Source organism: Lepisosteus platostomus, unplaced genomic scaffold (assembly GCF_059453375.1).
Source record: "Lepisosteus platostomus isolate fLepPlt1 unplaced genomic scaffold, fLepPlt1.hap1 Scaffold_104_H1, whole genome shotgun sequence".
Lineage (NCBI taxonomy): Eukaryota > Metazoa > Chordata > Actinopteri > Semionotiformes > Lepisosteidae > Lepisosteus > Lepisosteus platostomus.
In genome coordinates, this window is record NW_028291485.1 from 126373 (window position 1) to 148102 (window position 21730).

At 51.6% G+C, this 21730-nt stretch overlaps 15 non-coding genes across 15 annotated transcripts; 6 read left to right on the top strand and 9 right to left on the bottom strand.

The window, feature by feature from the left end:
* Window positions 1-684: 684 nt before the first annotated feature.
* On the top strand, window positions 685-803 carry LOC148637935 (5S ribosomal RNA). Its single transcript, XR_015931141.1, has one exon. It is a non-coding gene; the product is annotated as a 5S ribosomal RNA (ribosomal RNA).
* Window positions 804-1439: 636 nt separating this feature from the next.
* Window positions 1440-1603, bottom strand: LOC148637936 (U1 spliceosomal RNA). The gene has a single exon (XR_015931146.1). It is a non-coding gene; the product is annotated as a U1 spliceosomal RNA (small nuclear RNA).
* A 1807-nt stretch (window positions 1604-3410) lies between these two features.
* Window positions 3411-3529, top strand: LOC148637937 (5S ribosomal RNA). The gene has a single exon (XR_015931137.1). It is a non-coding gene; the product is annotated as a 5S ribosomal RNA (ribosomal RNA).
* A 636-nt stretch (window positions 3530-4165) lies between these two features.
* Window positions 4166-4329, bottom strand: LOC148637938 (U1 spliceosomal RNA). Its single transcript, XR_015931157.1, has one exon. It is a non-coding gene; the product is annotated as a U1 spliceosomal RNA (small nuclear RNA).
* Window positions 4330-6136: 1807 nt separating this feature from the next.
* Window positions 6137-6255, top strand: LOC148637939 (5S ribosomal RNA). The gene has a single exon (XR_015931138.1). It is a non-coding gene; the product is annotated as a 5S ribosomal RNA (ribosomal RNA).
* A 636-nt stretch (window positions 6256-6891) lies between these two features.
* On the bottom strand, window positions 6892-7055 carry LOC148637940 (U1 spliceosomal RNA). Its single transcript, XR_015931161.1, has one exon. It is a non-coding gene; the product is annotated as a U1 spliceosomal RNA (small nuclear RNA).
* A 1807-nt stretch (window positions 7056-8862) lies between these two features.
* Window positions 8863-8981, top strand: LOC148637941 (5S ribosomal RNA). Its single transcript, XR_015931143.1, has one exon. It is a non-coding gene; the product is annotated as a 5S ribosomal RNA (ribosomal RNA).
* Window positions 8982-9617: 636 nt separating this feature from the next.
* Window positions 9618-9781, bottom strand: LOC148637942 (U1 spliceosomal RNA). Its single transcript, XR_015931162.1, has one exon. It is a non-coding gene; the product is annotated as a U1 spliceosomal RNA (small nuclear RNA).
* Window positions 9782-11588: 1807 nt separating this feature from the next.
* Window positions 11589-11707, top strand: LOC148637943 (5S ribosomal RNA). The gene has a single exon (XR_015931144.1). It is a non-coding gene; the product is annotated as a 5S ribosomal RNA (ribosomal RNA).
* A 1309-nt stretch (window positions 11708-13016) lies between these two features.
* Window positions 13017-13158, bottom strand: LOC148637944 (U4 spliceosomal RNA). The gene has a single exon (XR_015931156.1). It is a non-coding gene; the product is annotated as a U4 spliceosomal RNA (small nuclear RNA).
* A 230-nt stretch (window positions 13159-13388) lies between these two features.
* Window positions 13389-13505, bottom strand: LOC148637945 (U5 spliceosomal RNA). Its single transcript, XR_015931150.1, has one exon. It is a non-coding gene; the product is annotated as a U5 spliceosomal RNA (small nuclear RNA).
* Window positions 13506-13600: 95 nt separating this feature from the next.
* On the bottom strand, window positions 13601-13674 carry trnan-guu (transfer RNA asparagine (anticodon GUU)). Its single transcript has one exon. It is a non-coding gene; the product is annotated as a tRNA-Asn (tRNA).
* Window positions 13675-14867: 1193 nt separating this feature from the next.
* On the top strand, window positions 14868-14940 carry trnar-ucg (transfer RNA arginine (anticodon UCG)). The gene has a single exon. It is a non-coding gene; the product is annotated as a tRNA-Arg (tRNA).
* Window positions 14941-16502: 1562 nt separating this feature from the next.
* trnas-uga (transfer RNA serine (anticodon UGA)) lies at window positions 16503-16584 on the bottom strand. The gene has a single exon. It is a non-coding gene; the product is annotated as a tRNA-Ser (tRNA).
* A 2823-nt stretch (window positions 16585-19407) lies between these two features.
* trnai-aau (transfer RNA isoleucine (anticodon AAU)) lies at window positions 19408-19481 on the bottom strand. Its single transcript has one exon. It is a non-coding gene; the product is annotated as a tRNA-Ile (tRNA).
* Window positions 19482-21730: the final 2249 nt, after the last annotated feature.

Below are 21730 nucleotides of genomic sequence, written 5' to 3' on the forward strand. Positions count from 1 at the left end.
CGACACTCTGCTGCACAAACAGAGGTCAAACCGAGGTCCCGACCCTCCTTGGCCATTAGGAAACCCCAGGGCGTCTCTCAAAAAGAGACGCCGGGGGTGTCCCTCTGGTGTTAGTGCTCCCCTTTACCCATCAGTCGGGGTCTCCTCCTAATCCCCGTCTCACCTGTAACAATCAATGACGAGGCCCCCCTGTCCGTGAGATTTAGTACTCGCGCAAGAGACCGGGGGCAGAGCGCGAACGCGGTCCCCCGCCCCCCACAAAGTGCGCGCTCCGGGTCCTGCAACACAGCGGAAGGGCAGCGAGAAGGAGCCTCTTGCTCTGACGCCGCAAGGCCACAAGAGGGCGGAGGCGCCGCGCGCCCGGCCGACGTGTTGGACCGGTGCGCTTTACGTGCTGAAATAAACACGCGAAAGCCCCGAAATGTTTCCAGAGTGCTGTGCACTGGAGGTTTTTGTCTGGTGAAGACTTGCCTGGTGCTCCTCCGTGCAGATTGTTTGTCCTCCTCCAGTGCGGGACGAGCCAACACAAGGGAGCGCATTCGCCAACATCCAGGCACGCAATGCGATTTGGAAAGCAGCTCCTTTCCAAAGAGTTGCACACGAACGATCCTTCAGTCCCGCTCGGGGGGCACGGAACCCCCGCCACACACAGCTTCAAGTAGCGAGTCAGGCGCCAGGGTTTTCGCTTACGGCCACACCACCCTGAACACGCCCGATCTCGTCTGATCTTGGAAGCTAAGCAGCGTCGGGCCTGGTTAGTACTTGGATGGGAGACTGCCTGGGAATACCAGGTGCTGTAAGCTTTTGCTCTCCCGGCCAGCAGGGGTCGCCGTTGGTGCCGTAGGCTTTGGGAGGAAAACCTGCAGGATGGAAAGGTGATCTATAGCCTCATCTCTAGAGATGTTTTGTTGCTGTGGCATGTGTGTGACCCATATTCAAAAAAAAAAACCCGTCTGTAAAACGAATATCGAAGCTGCCTCTAAATCTGCAAATGAAGATGAGTCGATAAACCACTCGTTTTTCGTATAACTAGACATATATTCATTTGTTACCGATTTCATTCATTGAGCACGGATACAATAGAGGTACAGCCATTCACTGTTTGACATGTCTGCACTGGTACAGAACCGAGCAATCAGAAAACGGGTGAAACTGTCTTTAGACTCAGCATACAGTACCGAGGCCCCCCATGACCAAATAAAGGCTAACCTCGATAATCAGCCTAAAGAACGCAGACTACAGCAAAACGACTGACTTTGAAAAGGGAATGAACGTCCGGAAGGAGTAGTGGAACTAGCTTGACATGCTTCTCCGGACCCCTAACTAAAAGCCAGCGAGAACCAGCAGCGGCGTCCACTCCTGTCGAACCGGGATCCTTCCGCAGCCACGCAGCTCGTGGTGTCCTAACCCTCCCGTATCTGATTTTGGACCAAGCACATCAGGGGAGAGCGCGAACGCAGTCCCCCACTACCAGAAATTATGCAGTCGAGATTCCCACATTTGGGGAATTCGCAGGGGTCAGCACAGCCGGAGTGCAATGGCCGAGCCTCGCCCTGGGTGAACCTCCTTCTTGATCAAGGTATCTCCCCTGCCAGGTAAGTATGAGTTAAACAGGCCCCTGCAAGCGGCCCGCACCCACAGCACAAATCGCGCAGCCTAGGCCACCTCCTCGCCCCGCACGCCACCGCCTCCTGCTGGGCCCACTCTTTCACACACTCAAACGCCACACTGACACTCAAAAGTGTGGGCAAAACGAGAAAACGAGCGTGCCGTTTCCTACACATCTGCAGTCGCCGTTGCGCATTCGCAGCATGTCCCGGGATGCAATTCGGCCTCATTTGCATAACTCCAGACCGGCAGATCGCCACGCAAGCTCGCGACGTGCGCCTGCCACACACCGAACAAACCTTTTCAGCAATTTCCAAAAAACGGGCCTGCTCGCCTGCCCACAAGGCTCCGTCTCTTACCTGCTCTCCAGAGCCTGCTGCCTTCTGTGCTTTTCTCTCGGCACCGCTGCAGCGCACACAACTCCTGCAGCGGGAGGGGGGGAGAAAGTTCCCGCGCTCCGCCGCAGGGAAGGCTCGCTCCGTGCGCACACGTCCTTTCGATGCCAGTCCAACAAGTGCTCCGCATTAGCTGCGTCGGGGCTCCGGCGTGTCGCACCTCACCTCACCTCGCCCTGCCCCCTCCTTGAATGTCTGCCGCTGGGCATGCCCCGCTCTCCTCCGCCTTATCTTATCGCGTGTGAGCACCGACAATGGCCACAATGCCGGGGAATGGCACCTGTAAAGTGTTAATTGGGGCACAGGAACAGCCCGTCTCGTCTCGGGGGGGCCGGCTTCAGAGACAATACAGCAAACACAGCGGGGCGGGGGAAGAAGACGACACCACACATGCGGGTACATTCAGCTCCGGCGGGAACGAGACATTTGTCGGTCTTTTCAAGTGCCGAGAGCCGAGCAATCCTTCACTTGTATCATTTCTCCCCGGTGACTAGATCTGGCCCTGCGACTCTCGACTGGGCTCACCCCCGGGGCAGCCCAGCAGGTGTGAGCCTGGCCGGCACCCGGATGGGAGATTCCACAAAGGAAAAGCTCCGGTTGCTGCTGCTCCTGCAAGAGGTGTGACTGGGACCAGTAGGGAGCGCTCACCCTGCGGGCTGTGTGGCTCTCTTACGCCCCAGCCTCCTGATGGCGACACTCTGCTGCACAAACAGGCGCCGTCCTTCGGGGGAGGCGTCAAACCGAGGTCCCGACCCTCCTTGGCCATTAGGAAACCCCAGGGCGTCTCTCAAAAAGAGACGCCGGGGGTGTCCCTCTGGTGTTAGTGCTCCCCTTTACCCATCAGTCGGGGTCTCCTCCTAATCCCCGTCTCACCTGTAACAATCAATGACGAGGCCCCCCTGTCCGTGAGATTTAGTACTCGCGCAAGCGACCGGGGGCAGAGCGCGAACGCGGTCCCCCGCCCCCCACAAAGTGCGCGCTCCGGGTTCCCTCTCGGGGCCCTGCAACACAGCGGAAGGGCAGCGAGAAGGAGCCTCTTGCTCTGACGCCGCAAGGCCACAAGAGGGCGGAGGCGCCGCGCGCCCGGCCGACATGTTGGACCGGTGCGCTTTACGTGCTGAAATAAACACGCGAAAGCCCCGAAATGTTTCCAGAGTGCTGTGCACTGGAGGTTTTTGTCTGGTGAAGACTTGCCTGGTGCTCCTCCGTGCAGATTGTTTGTCCTCCTCCAGTGCGGGATGAGCCAACACAAGGGAGCGCATTTGCCAACATCCAGGCACGCAATGCGATTTGGAAAGCAGCTCCTTTCCAAAGAGTTGCACATGAACGATCCTTCAGTCCCGCTCGGGGGGCACGGAACCCCCGCCACACACAGCTTCAAGTAGCGAGTCAGGCGCCTGGGCTTTCGCTTACGGCCACACCACCCTGAACACGCCCGATCTCGTCTGATCTCGGAAGCTAAGCAGCGTCGGGCCTGGTTAGTACTTGGATGGGAGACTGCCTGGGAATACCAGGTGCTGTAAGCTTTTGCTCTCCCGGCCAGCAGGGGTCGCCGTTGGTGCCGTAGGCTTTGGGAGGAAAACCTGCAGGATGGAAAGGTGATCTATAGCCTCATCTCTAGAGATGTTTTGTTGCTGTGGCATGTGTGTGACCCATATTCAAAAAAAAAAACCCGTCTGTAAAACGAATATCGAAGCTGCCTCTAAATCTGCAAATGAAGATGAGTCGATAAACCACTCGTTTTTCGTATAACTAGACATATATTCATTTGTTACCGATTTCATTCATTGAGCACGGATACAATAGAGGTACAGCCATTCACTGTTTGACATGTCTGCACTGGTACAGAACCGAGCAATCAGAAAACGGGTGAAACTGTCTTTAGACTCAGCATACAGTACCGAGGCCCCCCATGACCAAATAAAGGCTAACCTCGATAATCAGCCTAAAGAACGCAGACTACAGCAAAACGACTGACTTTGAAAAGGGAATGAACGTCCGGAAGGAGTAGTGGAACTAGCTTGAGATGCTTCTCCAGACCCCTAACTAAAAGCCAGCGAGAACCAGCAGCGGCGTCCACTCCTGTCGAACCGGGATCCTTCCGCAGCCACGCAGCTCGTGGTGTCCTAACCCTCCCGTATCTGATTTTGGACCAAGCACATCAGGGGAGAGCGCGAACGCAGTCCCCCACTACCAGAAATTATGCAGTCGAGATTCCCACATTTGGGGAATTCGCAGGGGTCAGCACAGCCGGAGTGCAATGGCCAAGCCTCGCCCTGGGTGAACCTCCTTCTTGATCAAGGTATCTCCCCTGCCAGGTAAGTATGAGTTAAACAGGCCCCTGCAAGCGGCCCGCACCCACAGCACAAATCGCGCAGCCTAGGCCACCTCCTCGCCCCGCACGCCACCGCCTCCTGCTGGGCCCACTCTTTCACACACTCACACGCCACACTAACACTCAAAAGTGTGGGCAAAACGAGAAAACGAGCGCGCCGTTTCCTACACATCTGCAGTCGCCGTTGGGCATTCGCAGCATGTCCCGGGATGCAATTCGGCCTCATTTGCATAACTCCAGACCGGCAGATCGCCACGCAAGCTCGCGACGTGCGCCTGCCACACACCGAACAAACCTTTTCAGCAATTTCCAAAAAACGGGCCTGCTCGCCTGCCCACAAGGCTCCGTCTCTTACCTGCTCTCCAGAGCCTGCTGCCTTCTGTGCTTTTCTCTCGGCACCGCTGCAGTGCACACAACTCCTGCAGCGGGAGGGGGGGAGAAAGTTCCCGCGCTCCGCCGCAGGGAAGGCTCGCTCCGTGCGCACACGTCCTTTCGATGCCAGTCCAACAAGTGCTCCGCATTAGCTGCGTCGGGGCTCCGGCGTGTCGCACCTCACCTCACCTCGCACTGCCCCCTCCTTGAATGTCTGCCGCTGGGCATGCCCCGCTCTCCTCCGCCTTATCTTATCGCGTGTGAGCACCGACAATGGCCACAATGCCGGGGAATGGCACCTGTAAAGTGTTAATTGGGGCACAGGAACAGCCCGTCTCGTCTCGGGGGGGCCGGCTTCAGAGACAATACAGCAAACACAGCGGGGCGGGGGAAGAAGACGACACCACACATGCGGGTACATTCAGCTCCGGCGGGAACGAGACATTTGTCGGTCTTTTCAAGTGCCGAGAGCCGAGCAATCCTTCGCTTGTATCGTTTCTCCCCGGTAACTAGATCTGGCCCTGCGACTCTCGACTGGGCTCACCCCCGGGGCAGCCCAGCAGGTGTGAGCCTGGCCGGCACCCGGATGGGAGATTCCACCCCGGAAAAGCTCCGGTTGCTGCTGCTCCTGCAAGAGGTGTGACTGGGACCAGTAGGGAGCGCTCACCCTGCGGGCTGTGTGGCTCTCTTACGCCCCAGCCTCCTGATGGCGACACTCTGCTGCACAAACAGGCGCCGTCCTTCGGGGGAGGCGTCAAACCGAGGTCCCGACCCTCCTTGGCCATTAGGAAACCCCAGGGCGTCTCTCAAAAAGAGACGCCGGGGGTGTCCCTCTGGTGTTAGTGCTCCCCTTTACCCATCAGTCGGGGTCTCCTCCTAATCCCCGTCTCACCTGTAACAATCAATGACGAGGCCCCCCTGTCCGTGAGATTTAGTACTCGCGCAAGCGACCGGGGGCAGAGCGCGAACGCGGTCCCCCGCCCCCCACAAAGTGCGCGCTCCGGGTTCCCTCTCGGGGCCCTGCAACACAGCGGAAGGGCAGCGAGAAGGAGCCTCTTGCTCTGACGCCGCAAGGCCACAAGAGGGCGGAGGCGCCGCGCGCCCGGCCGACATGTTGGACCGGTGCGCTTTACGTGCTGAAATAAACACGCGAAAGCCCCGAAATGTTTCCAGAGTGCTGTGCACTGGAGGTTTTTGTCTGGTGAAGACTTGCCTGGTGCTCCTCCGTGCAGATTGTTTGTCCTCCTCCAGTGCGGGATGAGCCAACACAAGGGAGCGCATTTGCCAACATCCAGGCACGCAATGCGATTTGGAAAGCAGCTCCTTTCCAAAGAGTTGCACATGAACGATCCTTCAGTCCCGCTCGGGGGGCACGGAACCCCCGCCACACACAGCTTCAAGTAGCGAGTCAGGCGCCTGGGCTTTCGCTTACGGCCACACCACCCTGAACACGCCCGATCTCGTCTGATCTCGGAAGCTAAGCAGCGTCGGGCCTGGTTAGTACTTGGATGGGAGACTGCCTGGGAATACCAGGTGCTGTAAGCTTTTGCTCTCCCGGCCAGCAGGGGTCGCCGTTGGTGCCGTAGGCTTTGGGAGGAAAACCTGCAGGATGGAAAGGTGATCTATAGCCTCATCTCTAGAGATGTTTTGTTGCTGTGGCATGTGTGTGACCCATATTCAAAAAAAAAAACCCGTCTGTAAAACGAATATCGAAGCTGCCTCTAAATCTGCAAATGAAGATGAGTCGATAAACCACTCGTTTTTCGTATAACTAGACATATATTCATTTGTTACCGATTTCATTCATTGAGCACGGATACAATAGAGGTACAGCCATTCACTGTTTGACATGTCTGCACTGGTACAGAACCGAGCAATCAGAAAACGGGTGAAACTGTCTTTAGACTCAGCATACAGTACCGAGGCCCCCCATGACCAAATAAAGGCTAACCTCGATAATCAGCCTAAAGAACGCAGACTACAGCAAAACGACTGACTTTGAAAAGGGAATGAACGTCCGGAAGGAGTAGTGGAACTAGCTTGAGATGCTTCTCCGGACCCCTAACTAAAAGCCAGCGAGAACCAGCAGCGGCGTCCACTCCTGTCGAACCGGGATCCTTCCGCAGCCACGCAGCTCGTGGTGTCCTAACCCTCCCGTATCTGATTTTGGACCAAGCACATCAGGGGAGAGCGCGAACGCAGTCCCCCACTACCAGAAATTATGCAGTCGAGATTCCCACATTTGGGGAATTCGCAGGGGTCAGCACAGCCGGAGTGCAATGGCCAAGCCTCGCCCTGGGTGAACCTCCTTCTTGATCAAGGTATCTCCCCTGCCAGGTAAGTATGAGTTAAACAGGCCCCTGCAAGCGGCCCGCACCCACAGCACAAATCGCGCAGCCTAGGCCACCTCCTCGCCCCGCACGCCACCGCCTCCTGCTGGGCCCACTCTTTCACACACTCACACGCCACACTAACACTCAAAAGTGTGGGCAAAACGAGAAAACGAGCGCGCCGTTTCCTACACATCTGCAGTCGCCGTTGGGCATTCGCAGCATGTCCCGGGATGCAATTCGGCCTCATTTGCATAACTCCAGACCGGCAGATCGCCACGCAAGCTCGCGACGTGCGCCTGCCACACACCGAACAAACCTTTTCAGCAATTTCCAAAAAACGGGCCTGCTCGCCTGCCCACAAGGCTCCGTCTCTTACCTGCTCTCCAGAGCCTGCTGCCTTCTGTGCTTTTCTCTCGGCACCGCTGCAGTGCACACAACTCCTGCAGCGGGAGGGGGGGAGAAAGTTCCCGCGCTCCGCCGCAGGGAAGGCTCGCTCCGTGCGCACACGTCCTTTCGATGCCAGTCCAACAAGTGCTCCGCATTAGCTGCGTCGGGGCTCCGGCGTGTCGCACCTCACCTCACCTCGCACTGCCCCCTCCTTGAATGTCTGCCGCTGGGCATGCCCCGCTCTCCTCCGCCTTATCTTATCGCGTGTGAGCACCGACAATGGCCACAATGCCGGGGAATGGCACCTGTAAAGTGTTAATTGGGGCACAGGAACAGCCCGTCTCGTCTCGGGGGGGCCGGCTTCAGAGACAATACAGCAAACACAGCGGGGCGGGGGAAGAAGACGACACCACACATGCGGGTACATTCAGCTCCGGCGGGAACGAGACATTTGTCGGTCTTTTCAAGTGCCGAGAGCCGAGCAATCCTTCGCTTGTATCGTTTCTCCCCGGTAACTAGATCTGGCCCTGCGACTCTCGACTGGGCTCACCCCCGGGGCAGCCCAGCAGGTGTGAGCCTGGCCGGCACCCGGATGGGAGATTCCACCCCGGAAAAGCTCCGGTTGCTGCTGCTCCTGCAAGAGGTGTGACTGGGACCAGTAGGGAGCGCTCACCCTGCGGGCTGTGTGGCTCTCTTACGCCCCAGCCTCCTGATGGCGACACTCTGCTGCACAAACAGGCGCCGTCCTTCGGGGGAGGCGTCAAACCGAGGTCCCGACCCTCCTTGGCCATTAGGAAACCCCAGGGCGTCTCTCAAAAAGAGACGCCGGGGGTGTCCCTCTGGTGTTAGTGCTCCCCTTTACCCATCAGTCGGGGTCTCCTCCTAATCCCCGTCTCACCTGTAACAATCAATGACGAGGCCCCCCTGTCCGTGAGATTTAGTACTCGCGCAAGCGACCGGGGGCAGAGCGCGAACGCGGTCCCCCGCCCCCCACAAAGTGCGCGCTCCGGGTTCCCTCTCGGGGCCCTGCAACACAGCGGAAGGGCAGCGAGAAGGAGCCTCTTGCTCTGACGCCGCAAGGCCACAAGAGGGCGGAGGCGCCGCGCGCCCGGCCGACATGTTGGACCGGTGCGCTTTACGTGCTGAAATAAACACGCGAAAGCCCCGAAATGTTTCCAGAGTGCTGTGCACTGGAGGTTTTTGTCTGGTGAAGACTTGCCTGGTGCTCCTCCGTGCAGATTGTTTGTCCTCCTCCAGTGCGGGATGAGCCAACACAAGGGAGCGCATTTGCCAACATCCAGGCACGCAATGCGATTTGGAAAGCAGCTCCTTTCCAAAGAGTTGCACATGAACGATCCTTCAGTCCCGCTCGGGGGGCACGGAACCCCCGCCACACACAGCTTCAAGTAGCGAGTCAGGCGCCTGGGCTTTCGCTTACGGCCACACCACCCTGAACACGCCCGATCTCGTCTGATCTCGGAAACTAAGCAGCGTCGGGCCTGGTTAGTACTTGGATGGGAGACTGCCTGGGAATACCAGGTGCTGTAAGCTTTTGCTCTCCCGGCCAGCAGGGGTCGCCGTTGGTGCCGTAGGCTTTGGGAGGAAAACCTGCAGGATGGAAAGGTGATCTATAGCCTCATCTCTAGAGATGTTTTGTTGCTGTGGCATGTGTGTGACCCATATTCAAAAAAAAAAACCCGTCTGTAAAACGAATATCGAAGCTGCCTCTAAATCTGCAAATGAAGATGAGTCGATAAACCACTCGTTTTTCGTATAACTAGACATATATTCATTTGTTACCGATTTCATTCATTGAGCACGGATACAATAGAGGTACAGCCATTCACTGTTTGACATGTCTGCACTGGTACAGAACCGAGCAATCAGAAAACGGGTGAAACTGTCTTTAGACTCAGCATACAGTACCGAGGCCCCCCATGACCAAATAAAGGCTAACCTCGATAATCAGCCTAAAGAACGCAGACTACAGCAAAACGACTGACTTTGAAAAGGGAATGAACGTCCGGAAGGAGTAGTGGAACTAGCTTGAGATGCTTCTCCAGACCCCTAACTAAAAGCCAGCGAGAACCAGCAGCGGCGTCCACTCCTGTCGAACCGGGATCCTTCCGCAGCCACGCAGCTCGTGGTGTCCTAACCCTCCCGTATCTGATTTTGGACCAAGCACATCAGGGGAGAGCGCGAACGCAGTCCCCCACTACCAGAAATTATGCAGTCGAGATTCCCACATTTGGGGAATTCGCAGGGGTCAGCACAGCCGGAGTGCAATGGCCAAGCCTCGCCCTGGGTGAACCTCCTTCTTGATCAAGGTATCTCCCCTGCCAGGTAAGTATGAGTTAAACAGGCCCCTGCAAGCGGCCCGCACCCACAGCACAAATCGCGCAGCCTAGGCCACCTCCTCGCCCCGCACGCCACCGCCTCCTGCTGGGCCCACTCTTTCACACACTCACACGCCACACTAACACTCAAAAGTGTGGGCAAAACGAGAAAACGAGCGCGCCGTTTCCTACACATCTGCAGTCGCCGTTGGGCATTCGCAGCATGTCCCGGGATGCAATTCGGCCTCATTTGCATAACTCCAGACCGGCAGATCGCCACGCAAGCTCGCGACGTGCGCCTGCCACACACCGAACAAACCTTTTCAGCAATTTCCAAAAAACGGGCCTGCTCGCCTGCCCACAAGGCTCCGTCTCTTACCTGCTCTCCAGAGCCTGCTGCCTTCTGTGCTTTTCTCTCGGCACCGCTGCAGTGCACACAACTCCTGCAGCGGGAGGGGGGGAGAAAGTTCCCGCGCTCCGCCGCAGGGAAGGCTCGCTCCGTGCGCACACGTCCTTTCGATGCCAGTCCAACAAGTGCTCCGCATTAGCTGCGTCGGGGCTCCGGCGTGTCGCACCTCACCTCACCTCGCACTGCCCCCTCCTTGAATGTCTGCCGCTGGGCATGCCCCGCTCTCCTCCGCCTTATCTTATCGCGTGTGAGCACCGACAATGGCCACAATGCCGGGGAATGGCACCTGTAAAGTGTTAATTGGGGCACAGGAACAGCCCGTCTCGTCTCGGGGGGGCCGGCTTCAGAGACAATACAGCAAACACAGCGGGGCGGGGGAAGAAGATGACACCACACATGCGGGTACATTCAGCTCCGGCGGGAACGAGACATTTGTCGGTCTTTTCAAGTGCCGAGAGCCGAGCAATCCTTCGCTTGTATCGTTTCTCCCCGGTAACTAGATCTGGCCCTGCGACTCTCGACTGGGCTCACCCCCAGGGCAGCCCAGCAGGTGTGAGCCTGGCCGGCACCCGGATGGGAGATTCCACCCCGGAAAAGCTCCGGTTGCTGCTGCTCCTGCAAGAGGTGTGACTGGGACCAGTAGGGAGCGCTCACCCTGCGGGCTGTGTGGCTCTCTTACGCCCCAGCCTCCTGATGGCGACACTCTGCTGCACAAACAGGCGCCGTCCTTCGGGGGAGGCGTCAAACCGAGGTCCCGACCCTCCTTGGCCATTAGGAAACCCCAGGGCGTCTCTCAAAAAGAGACGCCGGGGGTGTCCCTCTGGTGTTAGTGCTCCCCTTTACCCATCAGTCGGGGTCTCCTCCTAATCCCCGTCTCACCTGTAACAATCAATGACGAGGCCCCCCTGTCCGTGAGATTTAGTACTCGCGCAAGCGACCGGGGGCAGAGCGCGAACGCGGTCCCCCGCCCCCCACAAAGTGCGCGCTCCGGGTTCCCTCTCGGGGCCCTGCAACACAGCGGAAGGGCAGCGAGAAGGAGCCTCTTGCTCTGACGCCGCAAGGCCACAAGAGGGCGGAGGCGCCGCGCGCCCGGCCGACATGTTGGACCGGTGCGCTTTACGTGCTGAAATAAACACGCGAAAGCCCCGAAATGTTTCCAGAGTGCTGTGCACTGGAGGTTTTTGTCTGGTGAAGACTTGCCTGGTGCTCCTCCGTGCAGATTGTTTGTCCTCCTCCAGTGCGGGATGAGCCAACACAAGGGAGCGCATTTGCCAACATCCAGGCACGCAATGCGATTTGGAAAGCAGCTCCTTTCCAAAGAGTTGCACATGAACGATCCTTCAGTCCCGCTCGGGGGGCACGGAACCCCCGCCACACACAGCTTCAAGTAGCGAGTCAGGCGCCTGGGCTTTCGCTTACAGCCACACCACCCTGAACACGCCCGATCTTGTCTGATCTCGGAAGCTAAGCAGCGTCGGGCCTGGTTAGTACTTGGATGGGAGACTGCCTGGGAATACCAGGTGCTGTAAGCTTTTGCTCTCCCGGCCAGCAGGGGTCGCCGTTGGTGCCGTAGGCTTTGGGAGGAAAACCTGCAGGATGGAAAGGTGATCTATAGCCTCATCTCTAGAGATGTTTTGTTGCTGTGGCATGTGTGTGACCCATATTCAAAAAAAAAAACCCGTCTGTAAAACGAATATCGAAGCTGCCTCTAAATCTGCAAATGAAGATGAGTCGATAAACCACTCGTTTTTCGTATAACTAGACATATATTCATTTGTTACCGATTTCATTCATTGAGCACGGATACAATAGAGGTACAGCCATTCACTGTTTGACATGTCTGCACTGGTACAGAACCGAGCAATCAGAAAACGGGTGAAACTGTCTTTAGACTCAGCATACAGTACCGAGGCCCCCCATGACCAAATAAAGGCTAACCTCGATAATCAGCCTAAAGAACGCAGACTACAGCAAAACGACTGACTTTGAAAAGGGAATGAACGTCCGGAAGGAGTAGTGGAACTAGCTTGAGATGCTTCTCCAGACCCCTAACTAAAAGCCAGCGAGAACCAGCAGCGGCGTCCACTCCTGTCGAACCGGGATCCTTCCGCAGCCACGCAGCTCGTGGTGTCCTAACCCTCCCGTATCTGATTTTTCCTCGGAGAAAAGATCTGCCTTTCCTCGGAGTAAATCTGTTACATTGAAAGAATGCTTCTCGCAGGTTCAAAAAGGGAGGTCCCTTGTTAATTGGAGAAATCAATGATTTCGAATGAATTCTGTATGCGTTAAAAGACAGCTATACACAGAAAACATGCAGGACACTGCTCATGATGTTTCCCGAGCCGAAACACAGTGCGTTTTTCCAAGCCATCTGACAAAGCCCGCCCACTGAAAACTGCAGCAGATCGTGTAAAGACGTTCAACTTTGTAACTACTGCACGCACAGGAAGCAGAATAAATTCCTCTTTTCAAACTGTCAAAGGTTTGCTTTGCGAACGCTGCAGGACATCGCACAATCTCTTTTGAACGGGGACAAACGATTTCTTATGGGGCGCAGTAAGACAAGTACAGACAATTAAAAAGCTCCACTCATGCCGACGATGCAGCATGAAGAAGCGCAACCTAACGTTTGACAGACAAAAGCCGGGCGCCCTACGAGCAATATGAAATCAAACTGACAGCACACGGCGTTTCGCGCTGACTCAAAAGTGATCTCGACAGACGCTGTTCTCTACATAACGCTGAAAGAGCTAAAGAGCGTTTCTGTTGAGACGTAAGAAGCTTGTTTCTTTCTATCATGATGTTACCATGACAAAATCTGTCTTTAAACACCTTGCTCAGTCTCTGACGAGACTGTCGAAAATTGTTTTCGCCGATTGTATTGCAAACCGGCGGAAGCGGGGTATTGGGAAAAGTTTTCAACTAGCAATAATCGCGCCTCGGCTATACCTCACAGGCTACGATACTGCCACTGCGCAAAGCTGACGGTTGCCAGGCAACCGCGGGGATCCTATGGAAATCGTTATCAATCGTCTCATGGCATGTCGTTGCTGTAACGCTTCATATTTGCGGCCGGACACTTCCCGCCCCCCAAAGAAAAGAGCGCCAATCAGACAGGCGGAGACCGAGGACTCACAGAGCAGACGGCCACAGTCGCCATAATAAGAGCGATTGTGAGCGATTTTGTTTTCTCTCTTTGACCAGCCCAGCTGCGCCCCACCCGAAGGCAGGGAAGCACAAAAATTGTATGGAACTCATTCATGCTCCTCTCCATGGAAATCTTTAGTAAAAGGCAAAAGATTTGTACGAGATGAAGAGAAACCAGAGTGCGTGGGAAGAAAAGAAGCACAACGTTTCGACTGTGGAGCCTTCTGCGCCATCTTCTTTAGCGGTGATGATGTTTACATTGGAAAAACTGAGACATGCGTCCCTGGGTGGGCTTGAACCACCAACCTTTCGGTTAACAGCCGAACGCGCTAACCGATTGCGCCACAGAGACTGACAGCCGCTTGTGCTCCCTACATTTGCAGGTTTATGGTCAAAGAAAACAATCACTTGCGCTTCTTGCAGCCGGCAATCTTTTTCCACTGACAACCAAGAAATGGATTTCATCTTTCACAAGCTGTATGGATTTCTTCAAAAACAAGTTATTCCAGAAAGGAAATGAATTCTTCCATTAAACTGAACCAAGCTGTACATGTTTGTCTGAAATGAGACATTCGGCACAACAAGACACGGAGAGAGGCACCGCTGGTATTCAGACCCAGGATCGCCTGCTTACTAGGCACTCACTTTAAGCCACTAGGGAACAGCGCCAGCGGAGCACCGCGCTTTTACAGACACTTGGACACATCTGCGTTCGGTGTGCACTTAACCTGCTCTCTGAGCCCGTTGCCTCCGTCCCATTTAATAGCAGAACTGACGCCAAGAGAAATGATGAGAAATGGCATTTATCGGGCACTTTTCATGTCCAAGGAGCTCAATGCCCTTGACACCTCCCCAAGGCGACAGAGCTGTGCATTCTTTGGCGACACCATTTTTTCTTTTGTTTAATTTCTATACTTATTGATAGAATAAAAACGATATGTCATGTACTGTAAGGGAAATGTCTCTTTTCATGGGGAAAGCTAGCACCAGCAAATGTTGTGTTTAGAAGAAGTGATTTAACATGACACGTGACCTAATTTACCGGAGCAAAAGCTCACCCAGCAAGCCCTGCTTTACTTCTACAGGAGAGAAGTACTGTAGAGTCTGCAAGATGTTCAGCTGGGTAGCTACGTCAGCATGCCTCGGCTGCAAAGGAACAAGTAATAGGTTTATTGCATGCTGAAAAGAGAAGAACGGAAACACAGCGTTTCAACTGTGATGTCTTCTCACACCTGAAGAAGCCTCACACCTGTAAAAGGCTCCATGGTTTTCTTTCTTCTCTTTTCAACATGGAATACACCTATTGTCTGCAAGATGTGACAATTTCATGGTGTTTTGGAAGAAAACCTTTTTTCTTTGAATTCAAAATCAATCGGAATTTCAGCACGACACATCAACACTTTTTCTGTTTTAAGGAGATGATATTTTAAACCTGATAAAAATAGTAGGAAACACAAGTTTCTTGCTGTGAAAATTTAGATGGGGAAGTGTACTACTAGTAGCAGTGTAGAGCTCTCTGTGGTGGAGTGCAAGCGCATGTTCTATGGGCCAGTGGCGTAATGGATAACGCGTCTGACTTCGGATCAGAAGATTGTAGGTTCGAGTCCTGCCTGGCTCGTGAGGCTTTTAAACCTCTCAGGTTCCTCGGTAACAGGTTGCCGTCATGTATATGAACTATAGAAAAGCATTTGCCACAACCCGTAAATTAGCACGCAAGTGCGGGCTAGTGAACACAGAACTGTATGGAGATCATCTCCAGCTCCGAGCTCAATTGCAATGAAAAAACATGCAGAACAGAACTGGAGAGCAGCTGAATTTGTGCTCGGTAGGGTGGGGAGGACTCAGCATTGCTATTGTTCTAATTGGCATGAACTGCAGGGGATCTGAATCAGAACATGTCAGTTAGTTCGATCATTGCGTCAATATGTAGGCCACGTTAATACAGAATTATTACTTTGTCTGTCTCGTCTTTGTATATAGCTGAATGTCCCTGACAATTTCATGTTAGTTTTTAAGAACGACATTGGTGCTAATATATACATATATAGCATATAAGGAACACGTAAAAGTTTAGTCCATGCTGAAAAGATAAGAAAACCGCCACAACGTTTCATCTTGGAATAAATCTTTACTTGTTGTTTTGCAGCCTACCCATTCTGACCTAACTCCTCCCTTGAAATTCCCTAACAGATAAGGGTACGTAACGGCTCATGCGATGCTCAGTTGCAATTTGTCCCAAAACAAACAAGAACAGCAGCTGAGGGTTTGAGTTTGAACATGCACTGTATTAAAGCAGCTTTTATTTCCATTGATAAATGCTAGATATTCCTACAGAGATTCTCCAGGTGAGTAAGCGATTCCTGTTTCTGTTTCTATTTCTGTTTCATATATAAATATATACAGTATATATATATATGTTACATGTGTCTCTGCAATAGTACAAATGTGTTATACACTATCAGGGGCTGCTTTTTTGTGCACCTCATCTACAACAAGGGTTTTTTTTTCATTTATGTTTGTGGACCTTCACCATTTGAGGAAGTGAGTTAGATAAGAAAGTTACAGGTATGGTGAGCAATGACTGACAAAGGCACGTACTGCGTATTCCTTACAGAAGTGTAAGCAATTTGTTCTAAAAAACACCGGCTAAAGTCCAACATCGTTAGCAATCTTATTACTTAAACAGAATTAACATCAATAAACTGTAAGGTGCTGGTACATGCGAGTAGATTTGATCTTCTATTAAACAAAAATGCAATTACAGCTCTAAAAAGGTCAACCTAGACTTCTGTAACAGATCTGTTCAGGTCATCGCTGTTCCTCTGACCTTGTGAGTCTTTGGAATTTTAAAAGTGTATTTTGCTTGCCTTTCATGTGGTCTGTGTACAAGTCACTGTGGCGTATGCGGTCCTACACAGCCTTGCTATAGACGTGACGAGCCTCCGCTATGTTGCAATGGAGAACAGGTTCAGTACGGAGCTGCCGAGAAAATTCAGCTGGAAAGCTCGTTGCAGAAAAGCATCGGTATCTGTGTCCAGCGGCAAAGCGTCCTTCGTGGGTGCTGAAGAATCGATTTCACAGGCTGCGGGTCCAGGCGATTTAGAGTGTTAAAGGTCCCAGCGAAAACGAAACGGCGCTGGTCCTTTTACACGCACGCACGCAACCAAATGCAAAGGACGCCGTAGTCGGCAGGATTTGAACCTGCGCGGGGAGACCCCAACGGATTTCAAGTCCGTCACCTTAACCACTCGGCCACGACTACAGCGAGCGCCGCAGCCGCTGCCTTCTTGCTACAATCGAACAGGGAGTGCGAGGCGGCGGCGGCAGCGGAGGCAACTTTTTTCAAGTTCGCTCTCCGTTTAAGAAACCTTTTACGCCATACGTGCAAGCACACACACACACACACACACCTCAGAGGACTTAAGGGTGGCTTCAAGTTGGAATGATAATGTCTCCCCGTTCGGACATGAAAACAGAACGTTCTTAGACAGAAAGCAATCAACAACGGAGACATGTGGACGACGATTTTAGTCACTGCACTTTGAATAGCATTTTTGCTCCAGTTACAGGAGATGCACCAATGGCCCTTGACCTACGCTCTTACCAATGCCTTGAACATTCAAACAAAACAGCCCTCAAGTCCTGCGGTTTAATATAACGCTGTTACGTGTCGAGGCAGTATTTGACTCTGTCCTACCGTTGAGACACGGGGCGTATATGGAAACGAACACATGCTACGGATCGTCTCTAATCGGTCCCTACAGTTGGAAGGCTCCTTGAAGCGTGCACCCCCATCATTCATCTTTGCGCATCTGTGAAAGGTAGACTCTTGAGCAATGTTTGAGCCAGCTCTAAGGCAACTAGTGCTATTGGACAGAGACCTCTGGAAGATCCTAAGAGTCTCTTAACACCACTTCCAGCAGCAAGCTTAATTGTTCGCTGGAGGTCTCCCACCCAGGTACTGACCAGGCAAAGAATCACCAGTACATTGAATGAGGAAGTTAATCCTGAAATCCAATTACATATCTCAAGGTAAGACAAATCCATAAGAACATGTCTTAGTATTATTTCATTTACATTAGTATGGCACTGAGTTGGAGCTCCTCTTTAAGCTGTGGTTTAGTTTTGCATTCATGTGTTTCTAGACCAGTTATTTATGGGGGTGGGTGGGTCTTTCACAGAGGCTCAGGACAAATCCCCCGCCTGAAAGTCTAATGTGTGCGTTCAGACAGTCACAGGTCAAGAGCCAGGCAGGAGGACAATGGACAGAAGAGCCAACGAACTAAAAATGAAAGAACAAATATGAAAAAGCCACCATCTTTTTCTTTTTGACATTTTCCGACTTTCATGCATTTATGCATTTATGCATTTATAAATGCATTCATGCATTTATAGTCCAATTAGAAACTTATTACCCTGTTTTTAACATAATAACAAATTAAAATTGATTAAAACTAAGTTTGGAACACCAGGGAACATAACAAATGATTTTTAGGAAAACCATGAAGTTCTCTGTGTCCAATGCCTGCAAGGGGAGAAAGCTAGAATCCTTTGATTTTTTCAAAATTTGAAAATAAACATCATATAACAACAGCTTTCATTCCTAGGAGTGAAAAATAACCATTTTTGAAGACATAGTAGTTTCTAAAACACTACAATAAAGTTAAAAACATCAGTTTTATATTACATTATTTTTAGTGAAATTAGTCATTTTTTGCACTATTTTTAATAAAATATCTAATTAAAAGTGATTAAAATTAAGTTTGGAACAACAAGGAACACAAAAAAAAAGATTTTTAGGAAAACCATGAGGTCCTCTGTGCCCGATGCCTGCAAGGGGAGAAAGCTAGAATCCTAAAAAAAAGTTATCAATTCTAGAGCCTAAGAGGAAAACAAGACAAATGTATATCTCCAAATAATTTTATGTGCTTCAGAAGAGCCCAGGAAAGTTTTTTGCATACATGAAACCACGCCCGTTTGCACATAAGCAGACATGGTTGCACACACGACTGCATGAAAGCACACGTGCATGCGAAGTCATCCTGTTGAGCATTTGAAAAGCCGCACCACGCCGCACTTGAAATAGCTCTTACATTAGTGGTAGACGCAGGAATCGCCTTTTTATTTACGCTCTTACCAACGCGATGGAAAGCAAAACAAAGCAAAGCAGAGCAAAACAAAACGAACAAACGAAAACCCTCACGTCCTGCACTTGCATATAACGCCGTTACGTGCCCAAGCGGTATTGTACGTCATCCTAGCACTGCACCCCGGGGCGTAAGGTATATGGGAACGAGCACACGCCACGAATCGTCTCGAATCACTCCCTACAGCTGTAAGGCGCCTTGAAGCGTGCACCCCCAACATTCTTCTTTGCGCATCTGTGAAAGGTAAACTCTTGAGCAAACTCTGAACCAGCTCTAAGGAAACTAATCTGATTAGACGTTACTTTGACTCATCTTTTTACTCTCAGTGCTGGATTGCTCAAACTCCAGCTAGGGTTAGGTTTAACATTCCCACGCTACTTAGACACTTTGTTTACGCTCAGTGCTGGATTTTGGGAACTTCAGGACGAGTGGGAATTTTCTCCTATCTGTCCATTCTGTTTTGTTTTGGAGACTCTTGGCTGCCTATGTTGTACAGTGCAGCGTGAAGGAAACATTTTCCAAAACTGTGTCAGCTCAAAAGTTGTAAGAAAACCTCTCCAGCTGCTTTAACTCTCTTCATTTTTGTCATTTAATGTGACAATCGATGTATAACTGGAGCCTCACATATGCAAATGGTGAGGCTCCAGTTCGACACCCAGTTCGACACCACTTTACAGTATATGACAAAAGCATGGCAGACTGTGCCGGACCAGCTGGTAACTTCCGCTTATTTTGACCATATTAAACATTGGAAATCTTCCCACTTGCATTTGTGACACTTGATTTTGGCTCCACCTAAGACACTCTTAAATCTTCAAACACTTTTCTCTTCTCCCGCAACACTCTTGTCTGTCGGCACTGTGTGGCAGCGTTGCAGGACAACCCATCTCACCACGGAAAGGAACCTAACAGCTTTGGTAAGAGAGGAGAAAAGGACATGGCCCGTACGGGGCTCGAACCCGCGACCTTGGCGTTATTAGCACCACGCTCTAACCAACTGAGCTAACCAGCCTCGTGACAGTGCCCCTCTCTGTGCTGCAAAAAATCGAACTCAGGGAATTTCTTTTGTCCTCCTTTGAATAGAAAGCCGTGTAATTCAGTGTACGGGCTTTCTCATGCAGTTTCATGGTTTCACAGCATTATTCAGCTGATTTTAAATGTACCTAAAGGAGAAACATTATTGAAGACCATCAATTACCAAGAGCTTTTGTCAAAGGTTTTGGTGGTCATTTTTAATGACCACAGAGCACTATGACCTCGGTTTTACATCTCATCCAAAAGACAGCGCCCTTTTACAACACAGCTTCTCCGTCACTATATTGGGAGATTGGGACCCGCACAGACCTCAGGGTGAGCGCCTCCCCGCTGGCCCCATTAACACCACTTCCAGCTGGAAGCTTTGTTTTTCCCTGTAGCTCACCCTCATCCAGGTACTGACCTGGCTCACACCTGCTTAGCTTCAGTGGGTTTTCAGTTGCGAGTTGCAAAAGTTGGGATGCAAGTGATGGAGCCGTTCGCTGCAAAAGCCACTGCATTGGCCAGGAATCGAAACCAAGCCTCCTGCGTGGCAGGCGAGAGTTCTAACAATGAACCACCAATGCTCAATGCCTGTACCTTCAAAAAAGACGCTTTTTTGGTGCTGTGTGCAAAAAGCGTCGACATCTACTTCCAGCTGCAAAATGCCATCCGCGGACGCTGTGAATTTATTTATTTAGACACCGCTCAGAATCCCCTGTAAGATTCTCCTTCAATTCCGTTTTGCAGTGCTTTAGCTCTTTCAAAAGGCTTTGCTTTGCTAGTCACAATCCAAGGCTTGTGACAGCATTTGAAAACACTTGCCACTGCGTTGGCTGGGAATCGAACCCGGGTCAACTGCTTGGAAGGTAGCTATGCTCACCACTATACCACCAACACATGCCCGGGGGAGCCCTCCAGGACACCACCAGAGAATGCTCACGATTTCAGAAGCTGTCTCCGGGACGTGCTGGTTCCACACATCCTGAATAAATCATGTTATTGTTAGTTGCTGTAGCTAGACGTTCAAATGAGTTTCATGGCCAGATGAACTGTTTCCTCAAGTGGTATAGTATTGCAGTAAGACAGCACGATGCCTGCAAGACTATGTCACGCTAAACGCCACAGATTGTGTTTGTCCGATCGTGTCAGTCGTCCTGCAGCCACGGGAAGTGGGACACAAACATGCTGCAATGCTTTCAAGACATTAGGATTTGTTTGTGCAACATCCGAGAAGAGTACTTGTGGCTTGAATGTGACTGAGCAAGGTGTTTAAAGACAGAGACTGAAAACTGTTAAAGGATGAGTCAAAGTAACGTCTAATCGGATTAGTTTCCTTAGAGCTGGTTCAGAGTTTGCTCAAGAGTTTACCTTTCACAGATGCGCAAAGAAGAATGTTGGGGGTGCACGCTTCAAGGCGCCTTACAGCTGTAGGGAGTGATTTCAGACGATTCGTGGCGTGTGCTCATTCCCATATACCGTACGCCCCGGGGTGCAGTGCTAGGATGACGTACAATACCGCTTGGGCACGTAACGGCGTTATATGCAAGTGCGGGACGTGAGGGTTTTGCGTTTGTTCGTTTTGTTTTGCTCTGCTTTGCTTTGTTTTGCTTTCCATCGCGTTGGTAAGAGCGTAAATAAAAAGGCGATTCCTGTGTCGACCACTAATGTAAGAGCTATTTCAAGTGCGCCGTGGTGCGGCTTTTCAAATGCTTAACAGGATGATTTTGCATGCACGCGTGCTTTCATGCAGTCGTGTGTGCAACCATGTCTGCTTACGTGCAAACGGGCGTGGTTTCATGTATGCAAAAAACTTTCCTGGGCTCTTCTGAAGCACATAAAATTATTTGGAGATATACATTTGTCTTAGTTTCCTCTTAGGCTCTAGAATTGATAACTTTTTTTTCATTTTTGGCGTTTTTCATCATTTTCCAGAAAGTGGTTGCAAGCCCGATATCATGCGAAAAAACTTCAGGATTCGGGGATCAGTCAATGGATTTTCTTCAAAGTTGGATTTTTGCACTCTGTGGACCAAGAGATGTTGTTCTATAATGTTTTTTTTTTTTCAAATTTAAAAATATCATTTTTTCATGGAGCTTTGAATGGGATGGATTCACCCTCCTTTAGCTAGGACAGAGCTCCAGGAGCCTGGGTAGGATTCTAGCTTTCTCCCCTTGCAGGCACCTGGCACAGAAGACAATATTTTTTTCCTTAAAATCTTTTTTTTTGTGTTCCTTGTTGTTCCAA